Source organism: Lygodium microphyllum, chromosome 2, assembly GCF_053477565.2.
Source record: "Lygodium microphyllum isolate KBCC chromosome 2, Lygodium_microphyllum_v1.1.10, whole genome shotgun sequence".
In the NCBI taxonomy this organism is placed as follows: domain Eukaryota; kingdom Viridiplantae; phylum Streptophyta; class Polypodiopsida; order Schizaeales; family Lygodiaceae; genus Lygodium; species Lygodium microphyllum.
The window spans coordinates 2,037,065-2,049,003 of record NC_141136.1 but is presented as its reverse complement, the minus strand read 5'-3'; positions in this window follow the sequence as shown (position 1 = coordinate 2,049,003).

Sequence of the window (11,939 nt, the reverse complement as noted above, 5' to 3'; positions counted from 1 at the left end):
GAAAGAAAAGGAGAAAGAGAGAGAAAAAGGGAAGGGGGAACCGTTGAGGGGAGGGGGGTAGTTTCAAATTTTTTTTAAAAAATAAAACCAATAAGAAATAATTTTAAAAAATAAAGATAAAAATGAAAAAAAACCCTTTCTCGTTCTGTGCTTATCCACGGGGCAAGGTAAAAAAATTTGCAGTGGCGGGAAGCAACGGGGGCGGGGACGGTGACGGGGAAGGCACGGACGCCATGGGGGCGGCATGAGGTGTGTAAAAGCAAAAACTGAACGCGCGAGGCGAGGCGCGAGGGCACAACAAAACAAAGAAAATTTAATAACAGGCAAACCGTGAGCCAAAACGCAATGCAGTAAAAATGAAAACTGTGCTGAAAGGTGAGGAGGAGACTACAAAAAAGTACAACAGGGTGTCCGGGATCAACTCAAGGTGTTCACATGGGAAAAATGCAAAAATCAAGCCTGAAAATGCATACAACAATTAATATCGAAAAATCCATTTGCTGAATTGAGACGCGGGAAAAAGAAAAGTTGTGAGAAAAGTCAAGCTAGACAGGCCTATCATGTTAGAACACTATTCCGATGGAGATAAGACCTGGTCACTTGAAAAAAACAAAAAAATTGTACCCGAAAAGGGAGTTGGAAATTAATATGGAAGGATCCGGGCATCGGAATGAAGGGCAATAAAAAGGAAAAAGGTCCAAGGAAAGGGGATTCATAGGGCTTGCACATTAAAATGCATATCCAAGGGAATGAGGAGGGGTTCATATGCAAAAAAGACAAAAATCGAACCCGAAAACACAGATGGGAATTAATATCGAAAAATCCATTAGTCGGAAGAAGGTGAGTGTAGAAAGAAAAATGTGCAAAAAAAAGTAGTCGACAATCTTATCACATCAGAACACAGTGCCAATCAAGAGAAACCCCGTTTGCATGGAAAAAACCTGAAAATTGTATCCGAAAACGGGATTCGAAAATTAATATCAAATGACTCGTGCACCGGAATGAAAGGCATTAGAAAGTAAAAATGTCAAGACACATATAATCCGTGGGGTTGTCACATCAAATCTCAGTTTGGATGGGGGTAAGGAGGCGTTCACATGGAAAAAACCAGAAAATGGAGCTCGAAAACACCAATAAAAATTAATAACAAAAAATCTAGAGGGTGGAACAGGGTAAAAAGAAAATGAGAATTGTGCAAAAAGGGTGGCTGGACAAGGCTACCAGTCAGAATTGAATTCTGAGGAGAATAGGGTAGGTTCACATGGAAAAAGGTGTAAAACGTACGCGAAAAAAGACACGGAACCACACAAAAATTAATTACGAACAAACCGTATGTCAGAACGACAAGTGATTAAAAGAAAAAAAATATCCAAGGAAAAGCATAGGACAGGGCTGGTATGTTAGCTCATTGTTCCGAAGCGATAAGGGCACTTTCGCATCGAAATGCATCCAATTGGGCGGGATAAGCTTCAAGGATAAGCTTCAAAAATTAATAACGCAAAAAAGGTAAGCCGAAACAAGGGGATGTAAAAAGGAAAAGTGTGTCATTCGAAGGGACAAACATGGTTATAAGGTTGGATCAGGAGTTTGGTGAACGTAGGGTATATTAGCATAGAACATGAAAAAATTGCGCAAATAAAAGCAACCACAAGGGAAACAGCATCGACGACAGGGGGTATGAGGGTGGGTAGGTGAGGAAGGGACCCCATCAGGGCAGAACTAGTACATGGTAGACACGCATGATTGGGTAATGCCATATGTAGGAAGTATGCACATCAAATGCGCAAGGATGCGTCCCCACACTTAAGACCTTACCGGTTAGGGTAGATTGATCGACACGACCGCGGACTTGTGACGACGCCAGCGTCCCTGCAATTAAGACATAACATGCACTTGCAAACAGAAAGGTAGGGTTAGGAACACTCGGCCCATTTCGTAGATGATTGAAGGAAACCATCGTTGTTGATGCAAAAGATTAAAGCCATCATCGGGAGGCAAGAGGGACCAGGGTGCGCCACAGAACACATCTAGCATGGCAGGGACCATCCAATAGCACCCAAGGAGGTAGCTTTGTTGATAAAGTCCGTTGATTCAAGTGTCGATGACGAAGAATAAAGTTCGAGCTCACGGGCACTCAAGAGGATGATAGAACAGTCGCTCACCCCAAGATGCACATCGCTCAATGAATAAGCATGAAATCCCATAACTCACGATCGGTGTAGAACTAAACAAGGGGAAAGTGATTGGGAGGGAGTATGCCATTGTGCACAATTGATGGTGCATTCGTGCGTTCCACCCATCTGGCATAGGTGCAAGTAGGAATGCCAGGGAACCTTATCATATAGTGTATAGAATAGGGTGGCATGGCTTGTGATGGTGGCAGAGACCTGTCCCGTATGTGCAGAGGGAAACTGACCTGTCCCATGTGTGCAGAGGGAAACTGAAACATACCTGACTCCAATTGTTGTAATGTCCCTCAATCTCACCTCTCGGAATTGATTGAGGAGAAACACTAGTCGCACTCAGTCCACCCTCTGTCTCACACTCTGTTGAAAGATATAGAGGGCAGCCCATTCCTGAAACCCATTGATGTAATCCTCACATTCACTTGTGAAAAGGTTGTATGCCCGATGCGCATTTGATGGTGCAACCGTGCATCCCACCCTGTGCCGGCATACAGTGCGAGAAGGAAGGCCAAGGAGCCTTATAGTGAAGTGCACAGGAACAGATCGTGCTTTGTGCATTGAGAGGCCCAACCCTTGCGTGCAACACTCCATTCACACATCGCACCTCTCAATTGAATTGAAGGGAAAGGACTGGTCACTCACCCCACCCTCTGCCTCATGCTCACTGATAGATATAGAGGGCATACCATACTGACATCCCCATCCAATTAGAATGAAAAATCACTCACTCAGGGGGTTGTCGATGAAGATCTCTTCGTCTGTTGATGAAGAGGTATACCCAGGGAGGTAGCCAATAGATCGAAACTGTGTATCGGATATAGAACATGTTGGCTGCTAGAAGACCATCACATGCTCTACAGAGAGGCACAGGACACAGCTTACCAAGGGAGGCGGCTTCGGAACTGGGTCCTGGAGATGTCAATTGATGGATCAACTTTGTGGACTGATAGGTGTTACCACCTTTTCCATAGCCAGCTTTTCGCCCAAGGGTGTTTGCCACCTTTTCTTGGAATGACACATGCTATGACAGGGAATCGCTTCATTTTCTCCCATAAAAACTTGTTTGTTTGTTTTTTTCTTATTTTTAATTATTTTTTTAATTTTTATAAAGAGTATGGTAGAAATACCATGTGGTAGGACCATCTACATTACCATTGCTGGATCAGATGAGAGGAGAACATAGTAAGGATGGGAGGTGTTTGGGAGGGGCTAGCAAAACAAGACCGTCTCATGAGGAAGATCATAAGGGCTATCAGAAGCACAAGAAAAAGGACAGTGCGACGCCCATAAGGGAAAGGGTGCATCGACTGTGATTGTTAGGATCCCCAGGGAAGGAAGTACTTCTTCAGGCGATAGCCATTGATCGGAAAGGGATCATTAGAGGTATCAACGGCCTGCACTTGGACAAAGCCATTAGGATTGATAGCAAGTATCTTATAGGGACCCATCCAATGTTGTTGAATCTTGGTAAGAAACTTCCCAAATCGTGAATCATAGACCAGGACAAGATCACCTTCGTTGAACTCCTTATGCTTGATGAAGCTGTCATGATAGGCCTTGTACTGGACTTAAGTGGTTTCCATGCACTATAGGGCTATCTGCCGAATCTCATCCAAACACTCCAAATGAAACAATAGGTGGCACTGGAGTGACTCATCATCTTCGAGGTGTTTTTTAACTGCCACTCACAAAGAGGGCAACTCCAGCTCAACAGGGAAGATGGCTTCTGTGCCATACACCAACTAGAAATGAGTTTGTCTTGTAGCTGCCTTATATGAGGTTCTATACGTCCAGAGGGCCTCTGTAAGTCGATTATCCCAATCGCAATGATGTGCGGTAATCATCCTTATTAGGATCGAGCAGAGGATGCAATTGGTGACTTTAACTTGGCCATTGGCTCTAGGGTAATAAGGAGTGGACTTGCGATGGCGGATCTTATACAGTTCTGTCAACTCCTCCATGATCTTGTTAAGGAAATGAGTATCTTAGTTGTTCAAAGTTGAGAGAGAGAGAGACAGGGAGACTTCATTTTTTTGAGCCTTTAGGCTCTCAAGGTCATTCCTTCATGTTCCACACTCTAAACTGAAAAACACATACAATACAAAGATAAAGTGACCTAGTGTAAGTGTAGACTAGACAGACTAACTCTAGTCATGTCACTAACTGACTACTAACCCGACTTATTTAATGTAGTCACATGTAGACAGTTGCACACACTAGCTGTCATAGATGTCGGTCATAGATAAAGACACACTGATAGTGAGCTTGATTTCTAACACTCCCCCTCAAGCTAAAAAAAAAACTCAAATCATCTGCATCACTCCAAGTAGCTGTCTAAAGTGAATGAACTTATCTTTACCAAGTGATTTGGTAAAGATGTTTGCTTCCTGGTCTTTAGTTTTCACATGCTCCAAGTCAATCTGATATGCTAAAACCATTTCCCTGATGCAATGGTAGTGAACCTCAATGTGTTTTGATCTTGCATGATAAACATGATTGGTTGCTAACATAACACTGCTCAAATTGTCATAGTACAGCTTGACTTTGCTGTCCAAGTGTACTCCCAAGTCATTCAGCAACTTCTGTAACCACTTAGCTTCACAGGCCGCACAGGCCGCACCACGATACTCTACTTCCGTACTAGACAATGCAACTGTAGGCTGCTTCTTACTCTGCCAACTGATCATGCTACTACCCAATCCAAATGCATAGCCACTGGTTGACCTCCTATCATACGTGCAACCAGCCCAGTCAGCATCAGTGTACCCCATCAAGTCAAGGGGTTTCCCATATGCATAAAACAACCCATGATTTGTGGTACTCTTTACATATCTCAGAATTCTCCTGACTGCATCCAAGTGTGGTTTGCGAGGCTTCTGCATGAACTGACTGATCAACCCCACAACATAACTCAAGTCAGGTCTAGTGATCATGAGATAGATCAAGCTGCCTACCATCTGTCTGTACATAGTAACATTCTCAATCTCTGTCCCAACATCAATCTATAGCTTGACATTCTGCTCCAAAGGTGTATCCATAGGCTTGCAATTAGCCATACCATATTTTTGTAACATGTCATGAGCATACTGCTTCTGTAGCAGCTATATGCCTTGAGGTGTAGAGACAACTTCAATCCCCAAGAAATATTTCAGCTCTCCAAGGTCCTTGACCTTAAACTCAGCCTGTAAACATGTCTTTATTTCAGCAATCCCATTTTCATCATCTCCTGTAATGATTAAGTCATCAACATAGACAACTAGGAAAACATAGCCACTATCTGTCTTCTTTACAAACAGACTATGATCAGCATCACCCAATCGGAAACCATGTTGCTCCAAATAACTACTTATGCAAGCATTCCATGCTCTGGGTGCCCTGTTTCAACCCATATAGTGCCTTTTTTAGCCGACATACATGTGTTGGAAATTCTGGATGTACATAGCCTTCAGGCTGTTCCATGTAAACCTCTTCCTGTAATTCTCCATTGAGAAATGCATTCTTTACGTCCATCTGCCATAGTTTCCAGCCTCTAGCTGTTGCCAAAGCAATCACAGTTCTAACTGTAGCCATCTTTGCTATAGGGCTGAAAGTCTCCTCATAATCAAGACCATACTGCTGCGCATACCCTTTTGCAACCAGCCTGGCCTTATATCTTTCCAATGATCCATCTGATTTACATTTTACCTTATACACCCACTTGTATCCAATAGGTGTTTTGCCCTCAGGCAACTGTACCAAATCCCATGTACCATTTTCAGCCAAAGCTGAATATTCCTCATCCATAGTAGCACGCCAATTCTCATCTGCACAACTGCCTCATCAAACTTACTTGGTTTTCTAAAACCTGTTACTTTCGTCATATAAGCATAATGATGGGCTGAATATCCAGTGTAAGTATACCTGTCAACAGGTCGTCTGACCCTCTCTGATCTCCTGAGCTGTGGCTCACTGTGAGCTTGCCTCTCATGAGGCGGTACATAACGGCTCTGCCTAGCACCTGGTGTCATAACAGACGGAATCCCCAATTCACTGTCTAAGCTGTCACTGCTAGATGAATCATAACCTGTAGTGAGTGGACCTGTTACATCTTCAAAAACCTTTTCTTTTCCCTTATCTGTTCTCCCCCTCACTGACATATCCGTGTCAGTGGATGCAGTAGTGCGACTCCGTAATCATCCTGTCCAAGGACTCACTGTAGATGATACATCACCTGTCTGACCACTCATGGAAGTACTCTCTGCAGGAGTATTTTCAGCATGACTCATACTGGGTGAGCCATCAGTAGGCACTGCAACAGGATTCCCATACCAAGATGCTAACTCATCAAATACCACATCTCTGCTTAGAGTGTCTCCTGCGTAGAAGGTACATAACACTTATAAGCTTTCCGTTCCTATGCATATCCTATAAACACACTTTTCACTGCCTTAGGATCCAAATTCTTCCTCTTCTCATGCACATATGCAATGCTGCCAAATACCTTCAAGTGTGAAATATCAGGTTTATGACCATACAGCCGTTCATACGGAGTGACATCATGAATCCCTGCTGTAGGGGTTAGATTCAGCACATAGACAGCAGTGATCACTGCTTCAGCCCAATAACCATTTGGCAGACATTTTTCATTCAGCATAGCTCTAGCTGACTCCATCAAAACCTTGTTTTTCCTCTCTGTAACACCGTTTTGCTGCGGTGTATAACTACATGTGAGCTGTCTTCTAATCCCATGTTTAGCAAGATACCTGTCAAAGTAGTTTGAGACATATTCACCCCCTCCATCTGATCTCAAGCATGATATGTAACAGCTGAATTCATTTTCAGCATGTTTCTTGTAGTCTTTGAATGCATCAAACACATCATCCTTATGCTTCAAAATATAAAGCCAAGTGTACCTGCTGAAATCATCAATAAATGAGACATAATACCGTGCACCGCCAAAAGAAGCATTATGTGAAGGACCCCAGATATCAGAGTACACCAACTGTAAAGGCCTAGTGCTGTTTTTTACATGTCTCATGAAAGGAAACCGTGCCTGCTTCCCAAACTAACATGCAGGGCATACATGACCAAAATCATTATACTTGAATTTAGGTAATCCAAGTAGTACTTCTTTTTGCTGCATAGATTTCAGCTTTTGTACATTGACATGTCCAATCCACTTGTGCCAAGTCTCTACATCCCGAATGACACTCTCATCATGAGCAAACATGGCTGCCTTGAGTCCCGGAATGGTCGCATCCAATGTAAACATCCTGCCATCCCTTCTGCCCTTGGCAATTAACTTATAGCCATTTCCATACTCCTCAATGAGACACCCATCTTTGTTGAACCTCGCTTGCAGATTCTGTTCTGCCATTTGACCCACAGACAACATATTCTTTGTTATGGTTGGTACATGTAATACATCATGCAGGCCTTTCTTCTTGCCATTAGGCATCAGAAGAGGAACAATCCCTTTATGCTTTATGTCATGTTGGGTGTCATCCCTAGTACATACATGACCATGTGTACCTGCAACCATCTCATCAAACCACTCTCCATGCGGTGTCATGTGGTTTGATGCTCCAGAGTCAATGTACCATCTGTCATCTCTATCATGTCTCAATGCATTTTTAGATACATGCTGCATGGCAAAGAGTCTATCAACTGCCTCATCATGAGCATCACTGGAAGATGCATAGTGCCCATGCTGTCTGCCCTTTGCCTTCATATCTCCCTGCTTCTTGTAACAATCCTTTGCAATATGCCCATACCGGCCACAATAATGGTAGTCCTTGTCCCTGTTGGACTGATCAAATGATTGCCATGAACCAGATCCACCACCTCTACCTCGGAGTGATCTCCCCCTGCCTCTAAACCCACCAGATCCACGTTGGCCTTGTGTATTTGCACCATGCCAATTACTCTGCTGCCTGCTGTCCATAAGCATTACGAGTGTCACCACGACCTCGAAACGAACCACGACCTCTGGATCCTCTGCCACGCTGGCTAGAGTATAACACAGTGTCTCTACTCTGAGATGCACTGGAACCTGATTCAAACCAAGTTTGACTTCCTCATGCAGCAACAAAGCAACTAGCTCTTCCCAGCTAGGGGGCTCTTCTCTGATAGAAATGGAAGTGTCAAAAGATTTGTACTCTTTGCCTAAGCCATTCAAGGCAATAGCAATCATATCATCTTCTGATACACTTGAGCCAATAGTAGCAAGTTGATCAGCTATTGTCTTAATCTCTGTGGTATACACCTGGATGCTCCTGCCATTTCTAGACATATTATTGAACTATTGTTTCAACTGGATCTTCCGTGCATATGTCATGGTTCCATAATTTCTCATCAGTATATCCCAAGCATCCTTCGGAGACTCATAGCCAGTGATTTGAATAGCCATAGCATCGGATATACATAGTGAAAACCAATGCAGTACCTTACATGCTCTTTCAGTCCATAACCTATGAGCTTTCTTCTGTTCATTTGTTGCATTTACTTCAGACAATTCAGGAGCAGCCTCATCTCCTGTACATAGATCCCAATAACCTCTGCCAACTAGAAAGTTTTTCATTCTGAATTTCCATAATGCAAAGTTCTTGTTATCCAACTTCTCTCCAACTATCTGAGTGATATTGTCAGTCCCATGTGCATTAGCCATGATGCAATAGACTGTCTATCAAGTGCATGACTCCCTGCAGACCAATAAGTATGACTGACCAAGTTCAGTCCGTAACAGTTTATGACAGTTTTCTGCAATTAATTGCAGTAAAAAAACCAGTAAATTTCAGCCAAGTATAAGCCCAAAATAGTCCACAATCAAGTTGTCCAGCTCGTAGAAATAACTGTCAATACGTATGCCCTGTACTTGCTTCAAATTGAACTCCTGCAAATCCACTGCCAGGGTCCAAAAACATGTAGTCCAAACCTATAAACTATGATTAACAGCAACACTTTCAATGCCAAAAACAACATGCATACATGTCATATATGTCCCAAGTCTTCTCAGATGACTGCAAGTACATATGTCACTCCAAACATGAGCATAGAAGCACGAAACAGTGCATAATCAGCAAGTACAAGTGTCAAAAAATTTAGTTGTAGGTTATAGTTAACCAAAATTTAGCATAACAAGCTCCAAACCACTTCAAAGTGTCTTCAAACCAAATCATACATTTGCTCCAGTATGACAAGGTCAATGCATGACTATGTAGTGACCATAGACTGTCTGTCTCTAATGAGCAAAGTCATACATTACTTCTGCAATTTGTACTCAGCCAACAAGACAAGATTGCATTTTCTTCAGCTCCAAAAATTTGAGCATTCAGTAGCACTTAATGCTTTTCTCAACCCATGAACATTCTGACACACACATGTTAGTACATACATCTCATAGATGTCACCAAATGTCACACTATGCTTCAATAAAGAACAAATGCTTGCTATCCATATTAAATGACAGTTTTCAGTCTCTCTGAAATGCTCCACATTTGAGTATTTCAGTTACCAAAATCAGCTTGCAATGGATCACAATAGGTACATATGACCTCCAGCATATACCTATGCTCCAAGAGTGCTTCTGGGCTTGTCAGAGAGCTTCCAAAGCTCTTCAATGTGTTGTATATACCATGTATACTGTGTATACATCAGTGCTGCCCTTTTTTTCAGATCTGCCCACTCTGATCTCAGCTCATGTCAGAGCTCAAGGTCAAGCATTTGCCTCTTGCCATCTCAAAGCACTTCATACCTGACATAACCAAGCATTTGATGACCAAATACACTAGCATTTGATGAAGTGCAGCCCAACAACTGATAGCAACAAACAGTCGCAGTTCACGCAGATTTGTCCTTTGCTCAAGCAGCTCGATTTGCTGAGTTTGATGCTAATGGAGCACACACTAGTGCTCAATACCCCCTTCACAAGGCTCTAAACAAGCCACAACCTGCACCTTGACCCATAGAGTAGGCAATCACTCAATGCATACCTTCAGTTTACAATGGCATTTAGCCTGTTTGAAAAAATGACACAAGTCTTCAACTACAGATCATCTTCACTCCCTCCTGCTCCAAGAGGTCCACCAAGTAAGGCTCTGATACCATGTTCAAAGTTGAGAGAGAGAGAGAGACAGTGAGACTTCATTTTCTTGAGCCTTCAGGCTCTCAAGGTCATTCCTTCATGTTCCACACTCTAAACTGAAAAATACACACAATACAAAGATAAAGCGACCTAGTGTAAGTGTAGACTAGACAAACTAACTCTAGTCAGGTCACTAACTGACTACTAACCCGACTTATTTAATGTAGTCACATGTAGACAGTTGCACACACTAGCTGTCATAGATGTCAGTCATAGATAAAGACACACTGACGGTGAGCTTGATTTCTAACATCAGTCACTTACAAGCTCTAGGGGACTGCCAAAATGGGTGATGATGTTTTCATCACGATCAAGGCCATGTTGTTACCATCATCCCACTTTAGAGCTTTAGTTTCACACCACTTTAAGACATAATCCATACATACTAGGATGTATCTATTCTGCTTCCATTTGGTGGGTGGGCCAATGGGACCTATGAAATCAATCCCCCACTTCTCGAATGGCTTTAGGGGAAGGATAGGTTGCAGTGGCATGGCACTTGTTTTGGTGGGTTTCCCATTCACTGACAAGCATCTCTTGTAGTAGTCATAGACATCCTTTTGGAGGGTTGGCCACTAGTATCCTGCGAGTAGAGCCTTTCTGGATATCGCTTCTCCTACAAAGTGTCCACCACATGGTTCATCATGACGAGCCTTAAGAATAATCCCGGTCTTGTCTCCTGCAACACATCTTTGTGACACTTCATCTTTGCCTTTCTTAGGGGCTGATTCCAATAGAAGCTTCTTCTTCTCACGACTTGAGATGCCAGGAGGATACTGCTGAGTTGCCAGGAGGCTGGCTATGTCTGCATACCAAGGAGTAACTGTTTCGACTAGAAACAAGCAAGCATCAGGAAGGTCTGGATCATTCTGTTCCTCTTCTGCAGTTTGAGGGATCCATGACAGATGATCGGCTAGGACATGGGAACGGTCGGGCTTAGTGACTACTTCAAAATCAAACTCTTGGAATAGGAGCAACCATCTCATCATTCATCCTTTAACATCTACTTTGCTCATCGGGAAGGACATGGATTCATGATCCACATAGAACTTGAAATGCGTTGACATTAGATAGTGTCAAAACTTCTTCAATGCAAACACCATTGCTAAGCACTCAAGCTCTGTCACTGTGTAGTTCCGCTCTCGGTCAGCTACTTTTCAACTTGCATAATATATTGGTTGATCTAATTTAGAGGGGCCCTTTTGACATAAAACAATGCCTAGCCCTTCAACTGATGCATCTGTGTACACATGGAACTCCTTTTTCCAATCAGGAGGCTGCAAGATGGGTGCTTTGATGAGGCACTATTTTAGGGCATTAAAGGCTTCTTCACAATCATCAGTCCAAAGGAAATCTACATCTTTCCTTAGGAGCTTGTGCACAGGGGCTTCCTTGGTTGCACAATGTGCAATAAATCTTCTATATAGTAGCCCACATGGCCAAGAAATCCTCTCAATTGCTTGACGTATGTTGGTGCTATCAAGGTGGCAATCTTCTCAATCTTCACCAGGTCTGTGGCTATCCCTTGTACATATACAATATGGCCCAAAAGAACTTCTGATGAGATACCGAAGACACATTTTTCGGGGTTGAGAGAGATTCCATACTCTTGGCATCTGTCAAAACATTGC